General features: G+C 39.3%; 1 long non-coding RNA gene across 4 annotated transcripts in view; it reads right to left on the minus strand.

The window, feature by feature from the left end:
- LOC123574626 (uncharacterized) overlaps nucleotides 1-24,583 on the minus strand; it is a 184,754-nt gene that overhangs the window by 36,805 nt on the left and 123,366 nt on the right. The window contains exon 2 of one of the 4 annotated variants that reach the window (XR_010587932.1): nucleotides 12,631-12,735. The exons of 2 other annotated variants lie outside the window; for them this stretch is intronic. This is a non-coding gene — a long non-coding RNA (uncharacterized lncRNA). Of the gene's footprint in view, nucleotides 1-6,294; nucleotides 6,459-12,630; nucleotides 12,736-24,583 lie in introns of those variants that run through there. One more of the 4 variants, XR_012416228.1, reaches the window with a different exon arrangement.

Genomic DNA, 24,583 nt, shown 5'->3' on the forward strand with positions numbered 1-24,583 from the left:
AGGCTTCCCCAGCCATGAAGAACTGTAAATCAATTAAACCTCTCTTTTTATAAATTACCCAGTCTCATGTAGTTATTTGTAGCAATGTGAAAATGAACTAATACATGAAATTGGTACCAGGAGAGTGGGGAACTGCTATACCTGAAAATGTGGAAACAAATTTGGAACTGGGTAATGGGCAGAAGTTGGGACAGTTTGGAGACCTCAGAATAAGAGAGGAAGATGAGGGAATGTTTTGAACTTCTTAGAGACCTGTTGAATGGCTGTGACCAGAATGCTGATAGTGATATGGACAATGAAGTCCAGGCTGAGGTGGTCTCAGATGGAGATGAGGAACTTACTGGGAATAGGAGTAAAAGTCACTCTTGCTGTGCTTTAGCAAAGAGACTAGTGACATTTTGCCCCACCCTAGAGATCTGTGGAGCTGTAAACACGAGAGAGATGATTTAGGGTATCTAGCAGAAGAAATTTCTAAGCAGCAAAGCATTCAAGATGTGACCCGGCTGTTTCCAAAAGTTTACAGTCATATAAGTTCACAGAGAGATGGTCCAAAATTAGAACTTATGTTTAAAAGGGTAGCAGAGCATAAAAGTTTGGAAAATTTACAGTCTGACCATGTGGTAGAAAAGAAGAAGCCATTTTCTGGGGAGAAATTCAAGGCTGCATAAATTTGCATAAGAGGAGCCAAATGTTAATAGCCATAACAATGGAAAAATGCCTCTAGGGCATGTCAGAGACCTTAGCAGCAGCCCCTCTCATAACAGGCCCAGAGACCTAGGAGGGAAAATTGGTTTCCTGGGCCAGGTCCAGGGCCCCGCTGCTCTGTACAGCCTCCTGAAATGGTGCCCTGTGTCCCAGAAGCTCCAGTTCTAGCTCTGGCTAAAAGGGGCCAAGGTACAGTTCAGGCCATTGCTTCAAAGGGTACAAGCCCCAAGCCTTGGTGGCTTCTACATGGTGTTAAGCCTGCAGGTGCACAGAGGCAAGAGTTTGGAGCCTTTGCCTAGATTTCAGAGGATGTATGGGAACACCTGGATGTCCAGGCAGAAGTCTGTTGCATGAGCGGAGCCCTCATGGAGAACCTCTATGAAGTCAGTGCAAAGGGGAAATGTGGGGTTGGAGCTGCCACACAGAGTTCACACTGGGGCACTGCCTATTGGAGCTGTGAGAAGAGAGCCACTGTCCTCCAGACCCCAAAATGATAGATCCACTGACAGATTGCACTGTGTGCCTGTAAAGTCACAGTCATTCAATGCCAGCCTGTGAAAGCAGCCACAGGGGCTGAACCCTGCAGAGCCACAAGAGTGGAGATTTCAAAGGCCTTGGAAGCCCAACTCTTGCATCAGCATGTCCTGGATTTGAGACATGAAATCAAAAGAGATTATTTTGGAGTCTTAAGATTTAACAACTGTCCTGCTGGCTTTCAGACTTGCATGGGGCCTATATCCCCTTTGTTTTTTCCAATTTCTCCCATTTGGAATGGAAGCATTTATCCAATGCCTGTAGCTCCATTTTATCTTTAAAGTAATTTACTTGCTTTTAGTTTTACAGGCTCATAGGTGGTAGGGAGCTGCCTTGTCTCAGATACGACTCTGGACTTGGACTTTGGGGTTAATGCTGGAATGAGTTAAGACTTTGGGGTACTGTTGGGAAGGTATGATCAGGTTTTGAAATGTGGGAAGACCATGAGATTTGGGAGGGACCAGGGGTTAAATGATATGGTTTGCCTCTGTGTCTCCACTCAAATCTCATGTGGAGTTGTAATTCTCTTCTGTCAGGGTAGGACCTGATGGGAGGTGATTAGATCATGGGGGCAGACTTTCCTCTTGCTGTTCTCATGATAGTGAGTTAGTTCTCATGAGATGTGATGATTTAAAAGTGTGGCACTTCTCTGCTCTCTCTCCTGCCACCATATAAGATGTGCCTTGCTTCCCCTTTGCCTCCTGCTGTGATTGTAAATTTCCTGAGGCCTCTCCAGCCTTGCATAACTGTGAGTCAGTTAAACCTCTTTTCTTTATAAATTACCCATTCTCAGGTAGTTCTTTATAGCAGTGTGAAAATGGACTAATACGATACCCTTCTTCTTCCCTTCATTCTGCAGTATGAAATAAGATTCTGAGGGCTGGATATTCAGTGGCCATCTGGGACCATGAGTATTGAATCTCCATGCTAGGTGGAACAGTAAGCTAGATCATAGGTGATTTCATAGCACTACTATAGCAGTGCTGGAATACCACCTATAGACTTCTTTTATGTAATAGAGAAACAAATTTCTGTTTAAGCCATTGTTCTTGGAATCTATGTTACTCTTGGCAAAATCTAAATCTGGTATATTTTACTTAAAAACATATACCTATTTTGAAATAAATTAATATAAGTATTAAATAAAGTGACATGGTTTGTTTGTTTGGGTTCAATTATTAGCAGCATCTTTCAGAGAACTAGGTTACGCAGCATGCTGGTCTAAATATTAACATTGATTAATATTGCTGGTGGAAATGAGATACCACATTAAGAAGCAATCAAGAGTCAAATATGTAAAAGAAGTTGTACATGAAAGTACACAGGTTGGCCCTTGCATTCAAAATATTAAAACACCCAATTTTGTTTGTAACTGAAAATAGTTATTTAAAAACAGTAGTGCATTTGTACAATTTAATCCAGCTGTTTTGTAAGTACAACAGGGCAATATTGGCAGATGAGACTTGGTGACCACAAGCGAGTGTGATACTGGGGTTCTAAGAAGAAGCAGATGCCCAAAATCATCATCTTGCCTGAAAGTTTACCAGTCAGATTGCTATCCTTTCATTTTAAGGTTTCTGCTCCTTGTTAATTGCAAATATCCATGGCACAGGTACTACTGTGAGTGTGCTTGCTATAAACAAGTAGGTGAGAACAGATGAGTACAAGATGGGGGAAAAGGCACAGTGGTTCTTGGCAAGGACATTCAAGCTCACAGGCTCATGGTGGTGATCACAAAAATATAAATAGAGTGCAATTCACAAATATTTACTAAGCTGTGAATCCTTTCAATAAACGATTAATCAATAAGTCCCAGGCCCTGAAGATACAAAGTAAATGATAAAGATCCATGATAATTTTGCCTACATCAGAGATAAGACACCACACCATCCACAATTTCCAGGCTGATGCCATTTAGGTTATTGAATTTGAAAGCAAGATGCATGTTAGTGCCTCTTTAGCTTTCAAAAATCTAGATTTCAAAAGTAATGAAATCATCATTTCATTACTTGAAATGTAATGAAACAACATGATCAGTTGATTAGTTAATTCAGTCAAAAATATTCTATTTTATGTCTCAGAATAGATAGAATATTTAGTGTAATACATAAATTATACCAATACTGGGAGGATTGCTAAGGTTGTCCACATGTGCTAGCAAAATAATCTATTTCTGGCCTTCAGTCAAGTCTAAGAAAGTTCATACTGACATATTAGGAGGAAATTATTATACCTGCTTATACTGAAAAGGAAAATTCCACCATAAATATTGCAATACTATAAGATGCTATAATGTTCTGCAAAACAATCTGTTGCACATTCCTACTTGGAAGGTAGCATATTTCATGATTATGCATATCCATGACAGAGATAAGCATTTATATGGTAATAACTGCAATATGGGCAGCTACAGCCTTCCAGTATAAGCCATGAGCCTCTTCATCAGAAAAAGCCATTGGGGCACAATTTATCACCAGAAAGTGTGTTTGGCTGGCTTAGATGTTCAGAAAAAATAAATATTTTCTTCATGCACGTGTCTTAAGTAGTAGCAGGAGCATGGTTTGTACCTTTACATAAAAAAAAATCAAAATAAATGCCAGAGTTTAGGTAGTCAGGCAAATAAATATACAAAAGAAAAAGGAGTAACAAGTTTCCTCTCCTATGCCCATACCTCAGTAAACACAGAGTCCCATGTGCAAGTGGGAAAAATGCCACCATAAAGAGTCAGTGACTATAGAAAGAGACTGAAGTGCTTATTTAAAATCTTGCTATCATAGGATTAAGAGAAACCTGGGTCTAGGACTGAGAACTCAGTAGTATAGAACAGAAAAGGAAATAGTAATCTCTGATGACATCAATAACTGTTTATAATAACTCTGTTGACATCAATAGTTGTTCTGATAATAATTCTGGTGGCTAATATTTATTGAGTGCTTACTAAATGGATAATTATCCTTCCTGGGGCTTTACATATGTTCTCTCATTTAATCCTGAAACATATACTATCACCTCAGGGCTACTATTAACCCATTTTTTAATAGCTGGTTAAATATAGGTTCAGACATATAGTGACTTATCCAAAATCACAAAGTGGCAGATTTGAGTTTTGGACGTAATTCTGCTTGTCTCCAATGCCTATGGGCTTGTCACAATACAGTGGTGGACAGAAGGCCATTATCTTCCAGTGGAGCTTCCCTGATGCCCAGGCTGGTGACCAGAGGGTAAATGCAATACCTGCTGGACAGTGGCGATATGCTGGCATCCCAGTGAGTAGGATTATTTGAGAGACATGGCTGGCTCCAATGCCCATGTAAACCTCAAAAGCAGATTAGGGATGAAAAGACTAAGTGAATATTTCCTGAGCATACATGAGAAGTGTGAAGCAGGTTCACTGTGCACTGGTTCCCAGTTTGTGTCAGTCTGCTGAGACAGGCCCCACTTAAGCACAACAAGTTACATGAAATGGATATATGATTTACAGATGAGAATAATAGACAAAGGACAACAGAAGCCTAGAACTCATTGCAAGTTGGTCCCTCAAGGCTCAGGAAAGCTGCTTGAGGTGAATGGAATCTCCTCATCTGCATGTACTTCACTTACACGGCAGCTGAAGGACCTCAGAATGTAGCCTGCCCTTGTTATATGTCCCAGGGACAACATGACAGGCTGGGCTAAAGCACCAAAGAACATCCTATTTCTAGGGAGAATTGGAGCAGACCCTGAGCTGTTCTGGTTAGTTCCTGCCTATCTTAGGCTATTTCATTCTCAGCACATTCTACGGTTATTCCTGAGAACTACAAGCGAGATTGAAGAGGGAACAGGATCAATCCAAGGCCATCCAGAGACCTGCGTGACAAGGAACTCCTGGGAAACTTGGCAGTTGGTGGGTGGGTGGAAGAGGGAAGCTGGGGAGGAGGTCCTTGAGGTCCTGCAGCTGTGCAGGTAGGGGCAAAAAGGATGGCAAAATTGAGATAATATAGCCACATGGCTACCAGAATGAGGATGTTCATATTTATGAGGTGATTCAGTAAAACCATCTGGAGCTTCAGCTCTATGCTCATGCCCTTCACACTGGAAAGAAGACAAAAGCACCTTTTTATTCCTACCCTCAAATAGTTTTCTACCTCTCTCTCTCTCTGTCTCTGTGTGTGCGTGTGTGTGTGTGTGAGAGAGAGAGAGAGAGAAAGAGAAAGAGAGAAAGACACACAGAGAGAGAGAGAGAGAGAAAGAGAGAGAGACACAGAGAGAGAGAGAGAGAGAGATGTGCAATTGACTATAATGTATGACCCAGAGGCATCACTAGAGTCAAAGGCCACTTTGCATCTTAAGCCATCCATTCTGGAGGCATTAGAGACATTGCCAAAAGTGAGGGTGACTATGCGCATCATTCTGGTAATTAGGAAAAAACATGCTATGAAAAAATAGTATGTCATTTTTACCTCTGTTTTCAAGGTCTGATTTGGGATTTTCCTCTTATTTTATCCAATGTGTTTCCTGCTTCCTGTTAATGCCCATGCAGGAGAGAGACTGCTTTCCGGCAGGGAGCGGGTAAGCATTGTACCCAGATTTTTTGTTGTTGTTTATGAAACTGACAACTCAGGTGTCTCCAGTTTGCTGGTTTTCCTGGGCAGCTCCACTCAAAGCGGTGGCTCAAGGACCAGGTTCCTTCCAACATGGCACCACTTCTTCTCCAGATTAGCGCCATGCAAACTTTCACTCACAGGCCAGTGCCAATCCATGGCTTGGACTAGCCCAGGAGCCACTTGTGAAGGGTCTCAATGAGGGAAGTACAGAAATTGAGGGAGAGCACAAGGAAACTTTAGAAACTGGGTATTGCTGCAATATTCAAGTTCATGGTGAGTGGATTTTTCTCACTCAACACAGTATAGACCATTTTGGTTGCTTCCTAGTGGATTGGAAATTTAAGAAAACATAAATAACAGATTGACAACTAGATAAAGCTACACTCTATATCCTCGGAGTCTTCATCATTTCACTGGCAGATTAGAGAAAGAGAATGGTAAGCTGTCCATGAGAGGGTTTTCTATTACCCACCTGGCAGGGCCCATGTTACTTCTGCCTATTCCATTGGCCAGAACTCTGTTACATGGTTGCATCTATTTGCAAGGGAAACTGGGGCATAGTTGGACTGAATGTCTAGTAAGAAAACGGAAAGAAGTTGGCAGTCATCCATCCTCACTAAACCCATTGCTGCATTTGCTACCAGTTTATGTTTACCAAGTAATGCAAGCATGAAAAGGAGTGATAGTTCTGTGACTTCCCAGCAGGAATCTTACCACTTTGAGTGTTCATGCCGTAGCTCCCGCAACAGAGCCTTTGAATCAGGATTGATTCCTGTCTCATTCCTAACTCACCTTCTCTGTTTTCTTAATTTTGAGCCCTCAAAAACCTTCCAATAAATATTCTTCCACTTAAGTTAGCCAGGATTAAGTTCTTTGTTAGGAATTTTTTAAAATCCTAAAGCTAATACAGAAGAAGCAGGAGGTAGGTAGGGAGAAAGAGAGAGGATGGGGAGAATGGTATCTAGCTAGGAAGATTCTTTAAATAAACATATTATGACTCACTTACTTTGATTCAGAACTGCCATTTGAACAAAGTCAGTTCGATAGGTCATGGACGATTCTTTACCTTGAAATAAGATGAGTTCTACAGTACCTCAATCATTCATGCGTCTCACTGAACAAATCAATTGCATTGATTATGCTAAAAGGTGTAAGTCGCTTTGACATGCACAAATAGGAGAAAATATCTGAAAGGCAAATCATTTTATCCAAATCGAGGTTTTTGCATAATTTATGCTTAGTGACATTCTTTACCAGAGGGACATTCATGGTCTTACCAAAAAAAAAAAAAAAAAAAAAAAAAAAAGCCTTGAATCAGATATATATATATAATATTTTAGTGTAAATTCTCCCAGAATGGTAATGGTAACCTGGAGTATAAAGGGGCAGTAGCTTAACAAGAAGAAAGTTTTCCAGAATGAGAGGAGACTCAGCCACCGTATTATGTCAGCAGCCCTGGTGAGCCCCACTGATGTTTTGTTTTATTTTATTTCATGCACAGTTTGCCATCTACAGCCCCGCTCCTTGTAGAGGTGCACATAGACTGGGTTGTCTGCCTTTTGTTAGCACTCCTCAGACCTCTCTGAAAATAATGCTGCTTTCAGACAAAGTCCAAGCATTCTAGGTATTTCTTTCTTTCTCTGCTCCACAATCTGGTGCTGACCAACCTCTTTCTCTGGATCTCCAGTTCAGTGGGTAGAAAATCCAGCAAGAAATGATCATCTGGATTCTAGAAGCACACACTGGTATGTCTTACAGGACTTGGATGATAGCAAAGGCACATTGGCTGATTTTCATATCTGAGTAAAGAGATTTCTCAAGAGCTGTGTTCATGTTGTTGTCCCATATTTAACTCTACTGAGTCATTTCTTGATGCTTTTAATATAAGAGATTTTTAGAACATTTCTCTTCTAGTGGGGCTACTAGCCTTTGCACTCACTCTCATTTGCTAAGTGTCAGGGATTATTAGCTGCAGGCCTACAGGTAGGAGGTAGTCTAGAGAGGTTATTCACTTGTTCTATGCAATGTTTTCTTAAGAATGTAACTTAGAGGCCAGGCGCAGTGGTTCGTGCCTGTAATCCCGGCACTTGGGGAGGCTGAGGCAGTTGGATCACAAGATCAGGAGTTCAAGACCAGCCTGACCAATATGGTGAAACCCCGTCTCTACTAAAAATACAAAAATTAGCAGGGCGTGGTGGTGCACGCCTGTAGTCCCAGCTATTCGGGAGGCTGAGGCAGGAGAATCGCTTGAACCCAGGAGGCAGGGGTTGCAGTGAGCTGAGATCGTGCCATTGCACTCCAGCCTGGGTGACAGAGTGAGATTCCACCTTAAAAAAAGAATGTAACTTAGATTACAATGTTTTTAAATTGGGAATATTTCACATAGATATCTGATTTCTGTAATCACTAGTGGATTTGGCAATACTGGGTTTGCATTAAAGCATTCTCACATGCTTTCACCAGCCAGAGCCTTAGAAAGAGCACACTTTAGACAATGTGTGCAAGTTCCAGTTTACCAAAACACTCAGCATCCCCTATAGTCTTTCTCCAAAATCCAGGAATTTGAGAAAAGGCAGATGGCATCTGGGCAGTCTGAGTAAGCCCTAAGATAGGCAGGTCTGACTTCATGAAGGGGTGAAGGGCCACTGTCTCTTAAAAAAAAAATACCACTTTATTCACCTTCAAAAGTCTGAAATCCTGATGCAATTATGAAGTAAGTCATAATGTTTCCATTAAATATTGCCAGGGGACTTTTAGGGGTCAAAGCCACTAGGTGAGGATACACAGTGCCAACGAATGTGCTCAGATCCTTTCTTGGAGACTGTTTGAATAGTAAAGACATTAGCAAGGAGGGTTCCAGGTAAGAAATGAAGCCAGACATAAGCACAAAGCATGTAGATGAGGTCACAACCACCTAAAGCCAGGAGGAAGGGACTTCAGGAGAAGTACCCCTGCCAGAGAACCATGTAGAAACCTCAGCTAACACAGACAAGAAACCCTCAATCTATGACCTGAGTGGCAAACAGATCTGTGAAATGCTAAGAGCTAAATTTCACCCCTCCTGCTCTTCAACAAATACTCACTGGACACTTAAGTTAAGCCAAGAACTACTCCAAATATTTTCACATGCATTAAGCCACTGCTTGAAGAAAAAGGAAGTCTCACTGACCCAGAGCTTATCACTGGATAGAAACCAGATCTTTCCTTCACTCAGTTGTGTGTTCTACTCTATACAATCCCCTCTGAATGGGCCATTCTTTTCTGCTTCTCCACCACTTATTCTCCTTTGTTGTCCTGTTAATAATACCTCTGTTCTAATGCTCTGTTCAGGTTGCATGAGGACCTTCCTCTATGCTTTCATTGTACCCCTAAGCACATCTCTCTACCATAGATCCTCTGAATTGCATTACAATGATGTAACTATATCTCTCTCTCTTATTAGACTCCCTGAAGCCTGCATCTCATTCACAGCAAAGAACTTGGCACATGGTAAACATATACACAATCCTACCAAATAACTGAGCTCACATTTGCGCACTACATTTGAAGAGTTGGCAGAAATTCAGGGGAAAATATGCAATCAGCAGGTGGCATGCAGAACTCAAGTTTGGGGCTAGAAATTTAGTTTGAGTAGTTGAATATTGAGGTGTATTCATGGAGGGTGGTGCAATTATGAAGGAAGATAGAAAAGATCCATAACAGGAGAGGAAGACAACCACAGAATCAACTAACCAGAAGAAAAAGAATCAAAAGATTGAAGTGTTTTGGAAAGACAAGGAGGAAAAGCTTCCAAGATGAAATGTGCGGCTGACATGGTGACTTTTTGCAAATAGGTTGGGTAAGGCAGAAACTTTTTTAACATAAGAAAGACTATAGGGACCCAAGGAACAAAATAGAGAATTGGTGGTTGTGCACTATTCTTTCAAAGAATATGGTAAAGTGAAGGATAGATATTAGGTGAAACAATGAAAAAGTAGGGACAATTTTGAAAAAGATAATTTTTAGACATGCACATTGGTAAATTGAAGAGGATGAGATAAAGATGAAGAGGCAAGATGGCTGAATGGAAGGCTCCATCAATTGTCTCCCCGGCAGGAACACCAAATTTTAACAACTAACTATACATTAAAAGCACCATCATAAGAACCAAAAATCAGGGGAGCAACCACCGTACCTGGTTTTAACTTCATATTGCTGAAAGAAGCATTGAAGAGGGTAGGAAAGACAGTCGTGAATTGCCATCACCACCTCTCCTTCATCCCCTGGCAGTGGCCATATGATGTGGAGAGAGAAAGTGTGTGCTTGGGGGAGGGAGAGCACAGTCACTGGGGGGACTTGGCATTAGACTCAGTGCTGCCTTGTCACCACACAGAGCAGAACAGTGTTGGGTTCAGCCAATGGCTGCCCATGAAGGAAGCATTTAGACCAGCCATAGCCAAAGAAGAATCACCAGTCCCAGTTGTCAGAATTCAGTTTCTTGGCAAGCTCGCCACCATGGGCTAAAGAGCTCTGGAGTCCAAGGTAAACTTGAAAGACAGTCTAGGACACAAGGTTCACCCTGAGGCAACTCCTAGTGCTGGGCTGGGCTTAAAGCCAGTGGACTAGTGCAGCATATGATGTCATGAGATACAAGACAAGGCAAATAAGGATGTGCTTGCACTACCCCTCCCCCTGCCCCAGTTAGCACAGCTCACAGCAACAAGAGTGTCTCCTTCCTTCTGCTTGAGGCAAGGACAGTAAAGAGCAAGGAGGACTTTGTCATGCATCTGGGATACCAGTTCTGCCATAATAAGATAGGGAACTGGGCAAAGTCATGAAGCCACCTTTCCAGGCACCAGCTCCTGGACATTTCTAGACCGACCCTGGGCCAGAAGAGAACACACTGCCTTGAAGGGAAGGACCTAGTCCTGGCAAGATTCACTGCCTACTGACTGAAGAGCCCTTGGGCCCTGAATAACCCATAGTGATATCCAGGTAATACACCATGAGCCTTGGGTGAGACTCTGAGACATGCTGGCTTCAAGTGAGATTCTCAGCTTTGGGGTCTACAGTGAGAGACTCCTCATTGAGAAAAGCAGAAGGAAAAGTGTTGCACCCTAGGTATCAGTTAGGCCAGTGGGGATACAGCACCAAGCAGACTACTGGGGTCCCTGAGTCCAGGCCTAGGATCTTGGACAGCATTTCTGGACCTGCCCTGGGCCAAAGGGAGCCCACTGCCTTGAAGGGTGAGTCCCAGGCCTGGCAGCATTCACCATAAGCTGACTGAAGATCCCCTGGGCTTTAAGTGAATATCAGTGGTGGCCTGGCAATACTCCCCATGGGCCTGTAGTGGTGGTGGTCACAAGGGAAAACTGCTCTCTGCCTGTGGAAAGGAGAAAGCAGAGAAGGAAGGACTTTGTCCTGGGGTTTTAGGACCAGCTTAACCACAGAAGAACAGAATGCCAGTCTCTGACTTCCGGACAGCATGTTTGGACCTGCCCAGGCCCTAGGGGAACTCACCACCTTTAAGGGAAGGACACAGACCTGGCTGGCTTTCCCACTTGTTGATCGTACAGGCCAAAGCCCTAGAGTGAACACAGGCAGTAGCCAGGTAGTGGTTACAGAGGGCCCTTGATGAGACTCATTGCTGTGCTGGCCTCAGTTCTGACCCAATGCAGTCCCAGTGGTGGTGGCCACAGAAGTGCTGTCATCATCCTACTTGTAGCTCTAGGTGGCTCAGCACAGAGAGAGAGAGAGAGAGCGGGAGAGAGAGAGAGAGCGGGAGAGAGACAGAGAGAGATTCTGTTAGTTTATGAGAAAGTCAGGGAAGAGAAAAAGAGTCTCGAGAATTCTTCCAAATCTTATCCAAGACTGCCAAGGTGGTACCTCTATGAGTTTGGAAGAACTACAGCATTAATGGTCTTATGGATCAAGTCCCTTCAAATACCTAGAAAGCCTTCCCAAGAAAGATGGGTGCAAAAAAAGCCCAGACTGAGAAAAGTACAACAAATACCTAACTCTTCAATGCCCAGACACCAATGAACAACCATAAGCATCAAGACCACGCAGGAAAACATTACTTCACCAAATGAAATAAGTAATGCAACAGGGACCAATCCTGGAGAAACAAAGATATGTGACTTTTCAAACAGAGAGTTCAAAATAGCTGTTTTAAAGAAACTCATAGAAATTCAATATAACACAGATAAGGAATTCAGAATTCTATCAGGGAAGTTAGCAAAGAGATTAAAAAAATTAAAAAGAACCAAGCAGAAATTCTGGAGTTGAAGAATGCAATTGACATACTGAAGAATGCATCAGACTCTCTTAATAGCAGAATTGATCTAGCAGAACAAAGAATTAGTGACTTGATGACAAGCTATTTGCAAATACACAGTGAGAGAAGACAAAAGGAAAAAGAATTTTTAAAAAATGAAGCACACCTATGAAATATAGAAAATAGCCTAAAAGGGGCAAATCTAAGAGGTATTTATCTTAAAGAGATTCAGAGAAAGAGACTGGGGCAGAAAGTTTATTCAAAGGGATAATATCAGAGAATTTCCCAAACCTAGAGAAAGATATCAACATTCATGTACAAGAAGCTTATAGAATATCAAGCAGACTTTACCTAAAGAAGACTACCTGAAGACATTTAATAATCAAATTCCCAAAGGTCAAGGGTAAGGAAAGAATCCTAAAACAAATAGAAAAGAAAATAATGTACAACGGAGTTCCAATATGTCTGGCGGTAGATTTTTCAGTGGAAACCTTACAGGCCAGGAGAGAATGGCATGGCATATTTAAAGTGCTAAAGGAAAAAATCTTTTACCTTAGAATAAAATATCCATTGAACATATCCTTCAAGCATGAAGTAGAAATAAAAACTTCCCCAGACAAACAAAAGCTGATGGATTTCATCAACACCAGAACTGTCCTAAAAAAAAAAATAAAAAATAAAAATAAAAAATTCTAAAGGGAGTTCCTCAATCTGAAAGAAAAGGATGTCAATGAGCAAGAAGAAATCATATGAGTTTTGTACTTACCAGTGTATCTTATACATTCCCAGTAACTATAATAACTTTTCAAGACCAAGGCAATATAATAAGACATAAAAAGAAACAACAAAAAGTTAAAAAGCAGGGGGATTAAGTTAAAGGGTAGAGTTTTTATTAGTATTCTTTTTCCTTGGTTGCATGTTTATGAAATCAGTGTTAAGTTATCATTAGTTTAAAAGATTTGGTTGTAAGATAGTATTTGCAAGCCTCATGGTAACTTCAAATAAAAAAACATACAATGCATACACACACAAAAAAAGCTAGAAATTAAATTGTATCACCAGAAAAAATGACCTTCACTAAATGAAGACAGGAAAGTAAAAAAGAAGGGAGGGAAGACTACAAAATAACCAGGAAACAAATTTTAAAATTGCAGGAGTTAAGTCCTTACTTATTAATAATTCATTTACATTGAATGTAAATGAACTAAATTCTCCAATTGAAAGACAGAGTGCCTGAAAGGATTTTTTAAAAAGACCCAATGATCTATTGTCCACAAGAAACACACTTCCCCTATGAAGATGCATATAGACTGAAAATTAAGGTATGGAAAAAGATATTTTATGCCAGTGGAAACAAAAATATGCAGGAGTAGCTATACTTATATCAGACAAAATAGATTTCAAGACAAAAACTATGAAAAGAGACAAAGAAGTTCATTATATAATAATAAAGGGGTCAAGTCACCAAGAGGACATAACAATTATAAATATATTTGTACCCAATATGAGAGCACCCTGATACACAAAGCAAATGTTATTAGAGCTATAGAAAGGTATATCCTAATAAAATAATAGCTGCAGACTTCAACAACCCACTTCAGCATTGGACATATCTTCAACACAGAAAATCAACAAAGAAACATAGGACTTAATCTGCACTATAGACCAAATGGACCTAATAGATATTTACAGAACATTTCATCAAACAGCTACAGAATACACATTTTTTCTCTCCTCAGAACATGGTTAATTCTCAAAGATAAACCATGCAAGTTCATAAAACAAGTCTTAAAACATTCAAAAAGTAATATCAAGCATCTCTCTGACTGCAATGGAATAAAACTAGAAATTAATAATGAGGAATTTTGGAAACTATACAAACGGATGGAAACTAAATGATATATGCCTTAAAGATCAGTGGTTAAATGAAGAAATTAAGAAGGAAACTTACAGATTTCTTGAAACAAATGATAATTGAAGCACAATATATCAAAACCTATGAGATACAGTGAAACTAGTACTAAGAAGAAAATATATAGGTATAAGTGCCTATATCAAAAAAAGAAAAGAAACATTTCAAGTAAATAACCTAATGATATATCTTACAACAAGAAAAGCAAGTGCAAACCAAACCCAAAATTAGTAGAAGAAAAAGCAATAAAAATCAGAGTAGAAATAAAGGAAATTGAAATGAAGAAAACAATACAAAAGGCCAATGAAATGAAAATTTGGTTTCTTGAAAAGGTAAACAAAATTGACAGACTTTAGCCAGACTAAGAAAAGAAAGAGAAGACCCAAGTAAATAAAATCAGAGATGAAGAAGGAGACATTTCTAATACCACAGATATTCAAAGGTTCATTAGCAGCTACTAGGAGCAACTATATGCCCAAAGCTGGAAAAGTAGGAGAAAATGGATAAATTCCTAGACACAGACAACCTAAAAAGATTATATCATAAAGAAACTCAAAATCTGAACAGAACAATAAAAAGTAATGAGATCAAAGCCTAATCAAAAGTCTTCCAGTAAAGAAAAGCATAGGACCCAATGTCTTCACTGCCAAATTCTACCACAAATATAAAGAAGAACTAATACCAAACCTACTAAAACTATTCTGAAAAATAGAGGACAGGGGACGACATCCAAACTTATTCTACAAGGCCAGTATTATCCTGATACCAAAACCAGCCAAAGACACATCGAAAAAAGAAAACTACAGGTCAATGTATCTGAAGAATATTGATGCAAAAACCCTCAACAAAATACCAGCAAACCAAATTCAATAATACATTAGAAAGATCATTTATCATGACCAAGTGGGATTTAATCCAGGGATGTAGGATGTTTCAGCTTACATAAATCAACCAATCTGATACATCATATCAACAGAATGAAGAACAAAAGCCATGTGATCATTTCAATTGATGCTGAAAAGCATTCGATAAAATTCAACATCCCTTCAAGACAAAAGCCCTCAAAAAAACCAAGTATAAGAAGAACATACCTCAACATAATAAAAGCCGTATATGACAGGCCCACAACTAGTATCATACTGAATGGGGAAAAACTGAAAGCCTTTCTTCTAAGGTCTGGAACACAACAAGGATACCCACTTTCACCACTGTCGTTCAACACAGTACTGGAAGTCCTAACTGGGGTAATTAGACATTGCATGCCTGTATCAAAATATCTCATGTACCCCATAAATATATATACATACTAGGTACCCACAACAATTAAAATTTAAGAAGTAAGATGATGGAGCGATCAAGAAGGCAGAAGAAATAATTAATGGTCCAATCTTCCAGAGGAGGTAGAAAGAGATAAAATCCAGATATTAAGGTTAATGTTAGAAAGAGTTGGGATAGCTCTTATTCTGGAACAGAGGCTGCAAAATTTTTTGAGATGGAAGAAAGTAAGCCTACTTAATTGAGAGGCAGTACGCTCAGCCCTTAAACAGACTTGTCTTCAAATCCTAGTTCTGCCGTCTTCAAAACCAGCTGTCAGGTTCTGAGTAAGCATCTTTGTGTGTAACTTTCATCATATCCACGTATATGTCTTTGTGTGTTGCTTTTGTCATATAACCTCATTAGGTTGCTTCCAAATCTTGGCTATTTTGAATAGTGCTGCAACAAACATGGAAGTGCACATATCCTTTCAATATATTGATTTTCTTTCTTTCTTTTTATTTTTTTTATTTTTTATTTTTTTTAAGACGGAGTCTTGCTCTGTCTCCCAGGCTGGAGTGCAGTGGCATGATCTCGGCTCAATACAAGCTCCGCCTCCCGGGTTCACACCATTCTCCTGCCTCAGCCTCCCTAGTATCTGGGACTACAGGCGCCCATCACCATGCCCGGCTAATTTTTTGAATATTTTTAGTAGAGACAGGGTTTCACCGAATTAGCCAGGATGGTCTCCATCTCCTGACCCTGTGATCCGCCCGCCTCGGCCTCCAAAGTGCTGGAATTACAGGCGTCAGCCACCGCACTTGGCTCTGATTTTCTTTCCTTTGGGTATATACCCAGGAGTGGGATTGCTGGATCACATGGGTTGTCATGGCAAATGACGTGGCAACTACTCTTTCCTCTGCCAAAATAAACTGAATTTCCAAGATAAACAAGTCAAAGAAGAAAATAGGCACGTTGTTGAGGTGGGGGTCAGAGTTGCAGAGAGAGAAGGGTCTGCTGGAAGGCAGAGGTCAGGCAATCCCAAATGAGAGTGGTTAACTAGAGAGACACAGCAGTGAGTCCTAAATGCATCTTAGTGCTCCTGGGAAGATGATGTGGTAGACAGAATCGTGTTCCCCCTAACCCTGGCAAGATATCCACAACCTAATTTTCAGAACCTGTAAATATGTTACCTTAATAGCAAAAGGGACGTTGTAGATGTGATTAAACTAAGAAACCAGATGCAGACAGATTATCCCGGATTATCGAAGTGGACACAATGTAATCACAAGGGTTTTTATAAGAGGGAGCCAGGTGGGTCAGAGGCAGAGGAGATGTGACGTAAGAAGCAGAAATTGGAGTGATGCTCCTTGAAGATGGAGAAAGGGGCCATGAGTCCAGGAATGCAAGTGGCCTCATGAAGCTGAAAGACAAACAAATTCTCCTCTGAAGTCACCAGAGGGAGTGGAACCTGGCTGATCCCTTGATTTTTGCCTCAGAAGATTCATTTTGGATGTCTAACCTCCAGAACCACAAGAGAATACATTTGTGATGTTTTAAACTACTAAGTTTATAAGTTTGTTACAGCAGTAATAGGAAACTAATACAGGTGGAAACCTAAGGGGTTGACTCAGCAGAAGAGCCAGTGGCATAGATTTTAGCCAGGGAAGCATGAGACCCAGGATTTGACTTTTGTGCATATCAAGACCTGTATTATCTCACCACACTGCTGTTTCTCATACTGCATCCTCCTCCAAACTCAAGTGGTGACATTGGAGCCAAATGGAACAACTCAGAAGAAATAAACTTTGAAACTCAAAGTAAAACAGGAACATACATTTTCCACTCAGGTTACTTAGCCAGAGCCCAGCAACTTGTCAGTGAGCCAGGATATTGTAATTAAATGCTAAATTAAATGGTGGCATTGCTTTGTTCCTGAAAGCTTGATAAAGCCACACTTCTCCCATTGTTAAATTTAACAGTGAGCTGCAGAGGATAAAAATTTGGCCCGATCTCTTCACCAGAAGATAGGCAGAACAGGCAGATGCTGCAATGTAAGTTTCACAGAACTTATACATAAATATGAGAAAGCTCAGAATCTGAAATGTCAAAAGTTCTGAAAAACATGCCAGGTAACTTTACAGTTTTCTAAGTAAAAAACCTCTGGCCCTATGAGCTGCTCACTAGCAGAATACCACCATCATCACACAGCAGAACACGTATCACACATGACATAAGTGGGCCACAGCTGGGTGGTGAGACAGGAACCCCACTTGGTACATGAGGAAAGTGAGGCTCAGAGGGTAAGATGATGAACGCAAGGTCACAAGGTTAGTAAGAGGCAGCATCTGATTTTCTGCCTCACTGTGGTGTGTTTTCTTTCCTATCATGTTGTCCCCCTGGAAGAGATGTCAGGACAAGGTCTGCAGTAGACCCTTAGCAGCCCCATAGAAAGAAATATTAAATCCTTGAGCAATAAATTCCTAAAGAACTCTCTTGTTTTATTTCTGCCTTGCTCTAAATGGTCCACTACCCCTTGCTGTGTATTGTGTTAATGAATTAAGAACGGAAAAGAAAATCTGCAACCAACTTATGGTCCCCAGTCCTGTGAGTAACCTTTTAAAAGTCTGGAGGACTGTATTGCCGTAAGTAGAATTTTTCAGAGGATCTTACTGAAGACCTGGGTCTATGTAAATGTGGTGTTTTGTGAGCCACAGGGCCTACTGGTAGGCCTCCCTAAACAACCTATGTTGAATTAGGAGTTTACATTGGTTAATGAGAGCCAATGATCATAGGTAGAAGAATAAGCGAGAATGAGGAAAGTCCCCTCTCTCATTTTACAGAGCAGTGATCTGGGACAGTGGCTAAAGTTCCCATGCTTATGACTCCCAAGTTGGCACTTTCATATTCTGGACCCTGGAGCTCACTGGGGTGAAGCAAACATGGCTCAAGAATGGGGACATTTTTCATTTCCTATAAATGTTGTCACAGGGAATTATGTTGCCTAGGAAAAATTTCTTTGAAAATAGTAAGGAATCTGAACACATTTAACGTAATAGGTCTACCTACGTACCATCAGTTAATCAGGCCATACATTTGAGGTCTAATTTTATTCATCCACAGTATAGCACCGTGATTAAAAGGCACAAGCTTCTGGGTCAATTATACTTAGTTTTAAATCCTGATTCTGGTCCTTACTAGTGCTTTCGCCATGGACACATTATTTAATCTCCATGTCTCTATTTTCTCTTCTGTGAAATGGTTGGTAAATGACTCATTTATCAAAGTTGTTGTTCAGGATTTGAAATAACAAATCTAAAGTACCTATTCTATACTCAGTCTTAAATAAATGTTGAGCATTATATTATTATTATTATTATTTCTACCATGTTTTATGATACTTTTAAGCATGGACATATCCATATATTTGGAACTCTAATAATATGAAAGTATATGTTTAACAAAGATAAAGTAAGAGTTAAAGAAATGCTTACGTACTTATTTGAGGCTAATGAAATCATATAATTTCTCTAGAGGAAATGAGTCATGGTATTCCTCCTTTGGTAATGTATTATTAATGATGATTTCCTTGAGATACATTAAGAGTGGATTCAAAAGAAAGAGAATGAGAATTTACCCAGTGCCGGCACTTCAATTAATCAACTTCTGTTTCTGTAAATAGCCCTAAGTGAAAGAATCAAACTTTATGTTTTGTAGATGAATGATCAGCAAATGCTCAGAAACTCATCTGTCATGGTCTAGTTTTGCCGCCTGACAAGAATAATGAAGCCTGCATATTCTGAATTCATAAAAAGTCTGGGTTGCGGTTTACACAGAATCCACATTTAATTAGAGTGGAACCAGGAGAGAAATTGAATGCCTAGCCAGCTTGTCAGTGGGGTGGAAGGCTTTATCATCTATCCTTCTCAGATGCAAGAGGTGAAAACTGTGTACAGAGAGGTTTCCAAGGAAAGGCTAATGGTACAGCTCCTTCTGGAGTGGAGTAGACTGTGGTTCAGAGAAGTCTGTTCTTGCTATTCGCCATGCTAGAGGCACTTAAGAAAAGACAGGGTAAGAGTAATTAGTGTTTATTTTGCTTTCTTTTGTGGTGGCAAACAAGGAGGAAGCCTAATCTTTAAATATTTTATATATCAACATTTTATAACACACAGGTATATCAGATTTATTCCAAGTTTATAAGACTTTTTTTGGGAGGGGCAAATAGAAGCACTAAACTTTTCATTGCAGTTGTATTGAAAGTGATGGCAATGTGGTTTTTTATGGGCACACAGAGCTTTGTTTATTTAAATGAAGAATACCATGTGTTAGAATCCGAAAGGATTTCTTACCTACTTTAAAATAAAAGGTATAAAATTACATAGCTAAAAAGGAATACATTGGTGTTTTGATCACTGATATGGAATAGGCCACAAAAACAACAAATGTATTAATAAATGAAGCCCTAGACGGTATAGTGGTTCTGTAAAAACTAATGTCAGCCCTGTATTTCAGTGAATACCACGAACTAAAAAGCAGCCTATGATATAAAGTAGGCTGAACTAATTCCATATAGTAAATGCAGATGAAGTAAATAGATCATGCACCAAAAAAAAAAAAAAAAAAGAAAAGAAAAAAAAAGTTACAAAGGAAATTGCAAAATCCAGCAAATTTGAATGAATTCCTGCAAAGGCTGCAAAGGCAGCCACAGTACTCACAAATTGCCAATTGTGGATGTGACATTGAGGTGGCCACAGTTTGCCACCAGAGAATATGACATCAATACTGTCCTCCGGTGTAGTAAATTCCACTTGTCACCTGATTTTCCCCTAGCACGTCCTTATTTCTTTTCTCCAAATACGCTTTTAAATTTAGATAAAATCTAAATCTGTTCTAGAATGAGAAGAGTATTTAAATAACTTAGGAAATAAATCTGGTATGAATTTTGATTCCTGGAAATTCCATGGAAATGAAATGAAAGGACACAAATATCCTTCTTCCGTTAGGTATGTGATCATTGTCTCTTTCAGCGTTCTGTTTTATTAGTAACATTATTTTTGCACAGTTCTGGAGCACATTGGATTGCTGTCCCTGAAGGTTGCCACTGACCTCTTAGCAGTCCACTGTTGTCCTCCAGCACTCAGCCTTCCATCTACCATTTTGGTTTTCCCATGTACTCTTGGGGAGGAGAAATGCTTTCAATGCAGACAAATACAAAAACATGACTTGGTCTCTAACAGTTTCATACAGACTCGCACCTCAGACTTACAGGGATTCACCATTGACACTGAGTCATTTGGAGTAAGCGGAGTGGATTTTTCTGGGCTAATTTTCCGTAAGATTCTATAGCAGCCTTGCCAGCAGCAGGACATGAAGCTCTTACAGAAAGACCAAAAAAAAAAAAAAAAAGAAAGAAAGAGAAAAATGCTTCTAATTGTCTCTTTTTATCACACAGGCACAAATTTGAATTTATCACAAATTTCTTATTGTCTATCTCTTTATCACACAGGCACAAATATGAAGTATATAATGCCTCTTGCTCTATGTCCTGCAATATACTTAATTGTTTTGAGAAATGTGTTTTGTCTCTCCCTCTCCCCACCTCTCTCCTAACTTTTCTACAAAGGCCCCAAAGAACTCCTGTTAATTTGTGAATCTGTTTAGCATTTGGCTGTCACAGAGCACAGCCCCAGGTGGCATCTGTGTGAATGATGTCCCTAGAGTGGTGTGGCAGGGAGCTACCACTGGACATCAAAGGGCTTTTGGAAAACCCAAGTGGCAATACAGCAGTGCTGGTTAGCCTTATTTTGCCTAGTTTGAATTTCTGTAGACATATTGAAGAAGCTCCTTCTCTTTTTTCTGAAACCATCTCTGACCTTCAATTTAACAGACTCTACTTTTGTGAACTAAAAGGAAACATTTTTAAGTGGTAGTTTATTCACCCTGGCCCCTAGAAATTCAAAAAGCAAGACCTTTGCCAAGTCTCCAGGCTTTTTGTAGAAATATAATTGTTTAAATAAGTTGAATAAGAATCCATCTCATTCTTACCAGAATATAATTGGACAAGTCAATTGTGTAACTAGGCCTTACTTAGAGTGTCATATTTAAAAATTAAAAACAGACAACCTAGAGAATAGGAGAAAATATTCAAAAACTATGCATCTGACAAAGGTCTAATATCCAGAATATATGAGAAACTTAAATAAGCAAAAAACAAACGACCTCGTTAAAAAAACAACAACAACAACAACAACAGAAAGGGCAAAGAACATGAACAGACATTTCTCAAAAGTAGTCATACACATGGCCAACAAGTATATAAAAAAATGCTCAGCATCAGTAATCATTAGAGAATTGCCCATCAAAACCACAATGAGATTCCATCTCACACCAGTCCAAATGACTATTATTAAAAAGTCAAAAAATAATAGATGTTGGTAGGTTGAAGAGAAAGAAGAACACTTACACCCTGCTGGTGGGAATGCAAATTAGTTCAGCCACTGTGGAAAGTAATTTGGAGATTTCTCAAGGAACTTAAAACGGAACTACCATTTAACCCAACAATTCCATTACTGGATATATGTCTTCACTTCACTGTATACTCAAAGGAATAGAAATTGTTCTACCAAAAATACACATGCATCTTCATGTTCATTGCAGTTCTATTCACAATAGCAAAGACATGGAATCAACCTTGATGTCCATCAATGGTGAACTGGATAAAGAAACCGTGGTACATATACCACATGGAATACTACGCAGCCATTAAAAAGATAAAATTATGTCCTTTGCAACAACATGGATGTGGCTGCAGGCCATTATCTTAAGCGAATTAATGCAGGACAGAAAACCAAAGACTTCATGTTCTCACTTATAAGAGGTAGCTGAATGTTTAATACACGTGGACATAAAGATGGGAATGATGGAAACCAGAGCCTATTTGAGGGAAAAGGATTGGAGGAAGGTGAGAGTCAAAAAACTACCTACTGGGTACTACACTCCCTACCTGGATGATGAAATCATCTGCACACCAAACCCCTGCAACATGCAGTTTATTCATTCATGTGCCTCACTTACCTGCACATGTACTATCTGAACCTGAAATAAACATTGAACAAAAAGAGGGAAAAAAAATCACATATAATAAATTTCTATTAAAAATAAGGATTGACTTCACATGTGGAGCCAATGCCTATACAGTCCCTCTAAAAAGCACTGGCTCAGAATCTGCTTAGAGGGACCTAACCCCAAAGGTGGAGAGGAAGGTCATTCCCAGGCAAACCAGAAACCTTAGCAAACTTGAAAGGCCCCAAAGAGAAAAAATTATCCAACTTTACAGTAACTGTAGATCAAATATGATGGAGTATCTTAGCCTTGGTTTTCTAGCCTTTAGAAACGAGACTAAATAATATGCATCTTTGAAGGTCCAAGGTGAGACTCCTTATGAAAATTTTCATCAAAGCTAATTCTCAGGCATTAGTAGATGTCAATGCTCTGGACAACTCTGGATCTGCAAAGCCAGTTGAAGGAGGACTGTGTGGTTAATTAGCACTCTTGCTGTACCTTTGCAAATAATCAGGCCAAACATAAGGAAACCAGACTCTTTGTGTGACCAAGAAAAATATTTGACATATGAAAAGTTGCTCAACAGCATTGATCATCAAAGAAATGCAAATCAAAACTATAATATCTTCTCACTCAGTTAAAATAGCTGTTATCCAAAAGTCAGGGAGTAACAAATGCTTACAAGGATGTGGAGAAAATAGAACCCTCATACACTGTTGGTAGGAATGAAAATTAGTACAACCACTATGAAAACAGTTTGGAGGTTCCTCAAAAATCTAAATATAGAGCTACCATAGGATCTAGCAATTCCACGGCTGGGTATATACACAAAAGAAAGGAAATCAGTATATCAAAGAGATATCTTCACTCACATGGTAGTTCCAGCTCTGTTCACAATAGCCAAGATTTAGAAGCAACTTAAGTGTCCATCAACAGATGAATGGATAGACAAAATTTAGTATGTACACACAATGGAGTACTAGTCAGCAATAAAAAAAGAACAAGTTTCAGTCATTTGCAACAACATGGATGAAACTGAAGGTCATTAAGTGAAATAAGTGAGGCACAGAAAGACAAACTTCATATATTCTCACTTATTTGTGGGAGCTAAAAATCAAGACAATTGAACCCATGAAGATAGAGAGTAGAAGGATAGTCACTAGACACTAGGAAGGGTACTCGTAGTGGAGGGGGTGGGTGAGGGGGAGGTGGGATGGTTAATGGGTACAAAAAAATAGAATGAATAAGATGTAGTATTTGGTAGCACAATAGGGTGACTATAGTCAATAATTCAACTGTACATTTTAAATTAACTATAGCAGCGTAACTGGATTGTTTATAACACAAAGGATAAATGCTTGAAGGAATGGATACCCTATGTTCCATGATGTGATCATTATGCATTGCATGCCTATATCAAAATGACTCATGTACCCCATAAATATATACACCTACTATGTCCCCACAAAAATTAAAAATTAATAATTTTTTAAAGTCTACATTAAAAAGAAAACAAGAAAAATATTTGAAGATTATAATCACTGAGGATGAGAAAGAGACTTATGACAAAAATACCCTAAACTGTAAACAAAAGGGATTACTGAGCTTTATTTCTGTGCAATCCTGGGCTTAACTTCCTATTGACTGGGTTATTTTACATCTTTTTAGGGGCAGAGATTAATTTGTAGATTTTTGCAGGTAAAGATACAAATAATTTCTGGTCAGTGAAACAAAAACTCCAATGGTTCTGTTTATTGCCGTGTGAGATATTAATTAGTTTTCTCACTAACCCAGTAATCTTATCTTTTTTTAAAAAGATATATATGCTTAGCTTCACAAATGTTACTTGGTTCTCTCATTAATAAAATGAAGAATAAAATTGTTGGCACATGTTCAATTTGTATTTGTATGAGACACATGCTTTTGTCTTTTTGAAAATTATATTTCAAACCTAAATACATTTAAAAAGTTGAATTTCATTAAATATGAGTCTGTAAAGTATAGAAAGAATCTGGGCTATATATATGAAGACATAGACTTGAATCCTGGTAATCTGCACAACTTTTATTTTTTTAATCCTTTTTATTTCGGAAGAGCTTTAGATTTACAGAAAAGTGGCAAAGATAGTCCAGAGATTTCCCATATATTCCATACTCAATATCCTCCTGTAGTTAGTTCCTTGTGTAACCACAGAGCATTTGTTACAACTACAGAACCAACACTGGTACATTACCATAAACAGAACACCACACTTTATTTAAATGTCACTAGTTTTTT

This window comes from Macaca fascicularis, chromosome 7 (genome assembly GCF_037993035.2).
Source record: "Macaca fascicularis isolate 582-1 chromosome 7, T2T-MFA8v1.1".
Taxonomy (NCBI): domain Eukaryota; kingdom Metazoa; phylum Chordata; class Mammalia; order Primates; family Cercopithecidae; genus Macaca; species Macaca fascicularis.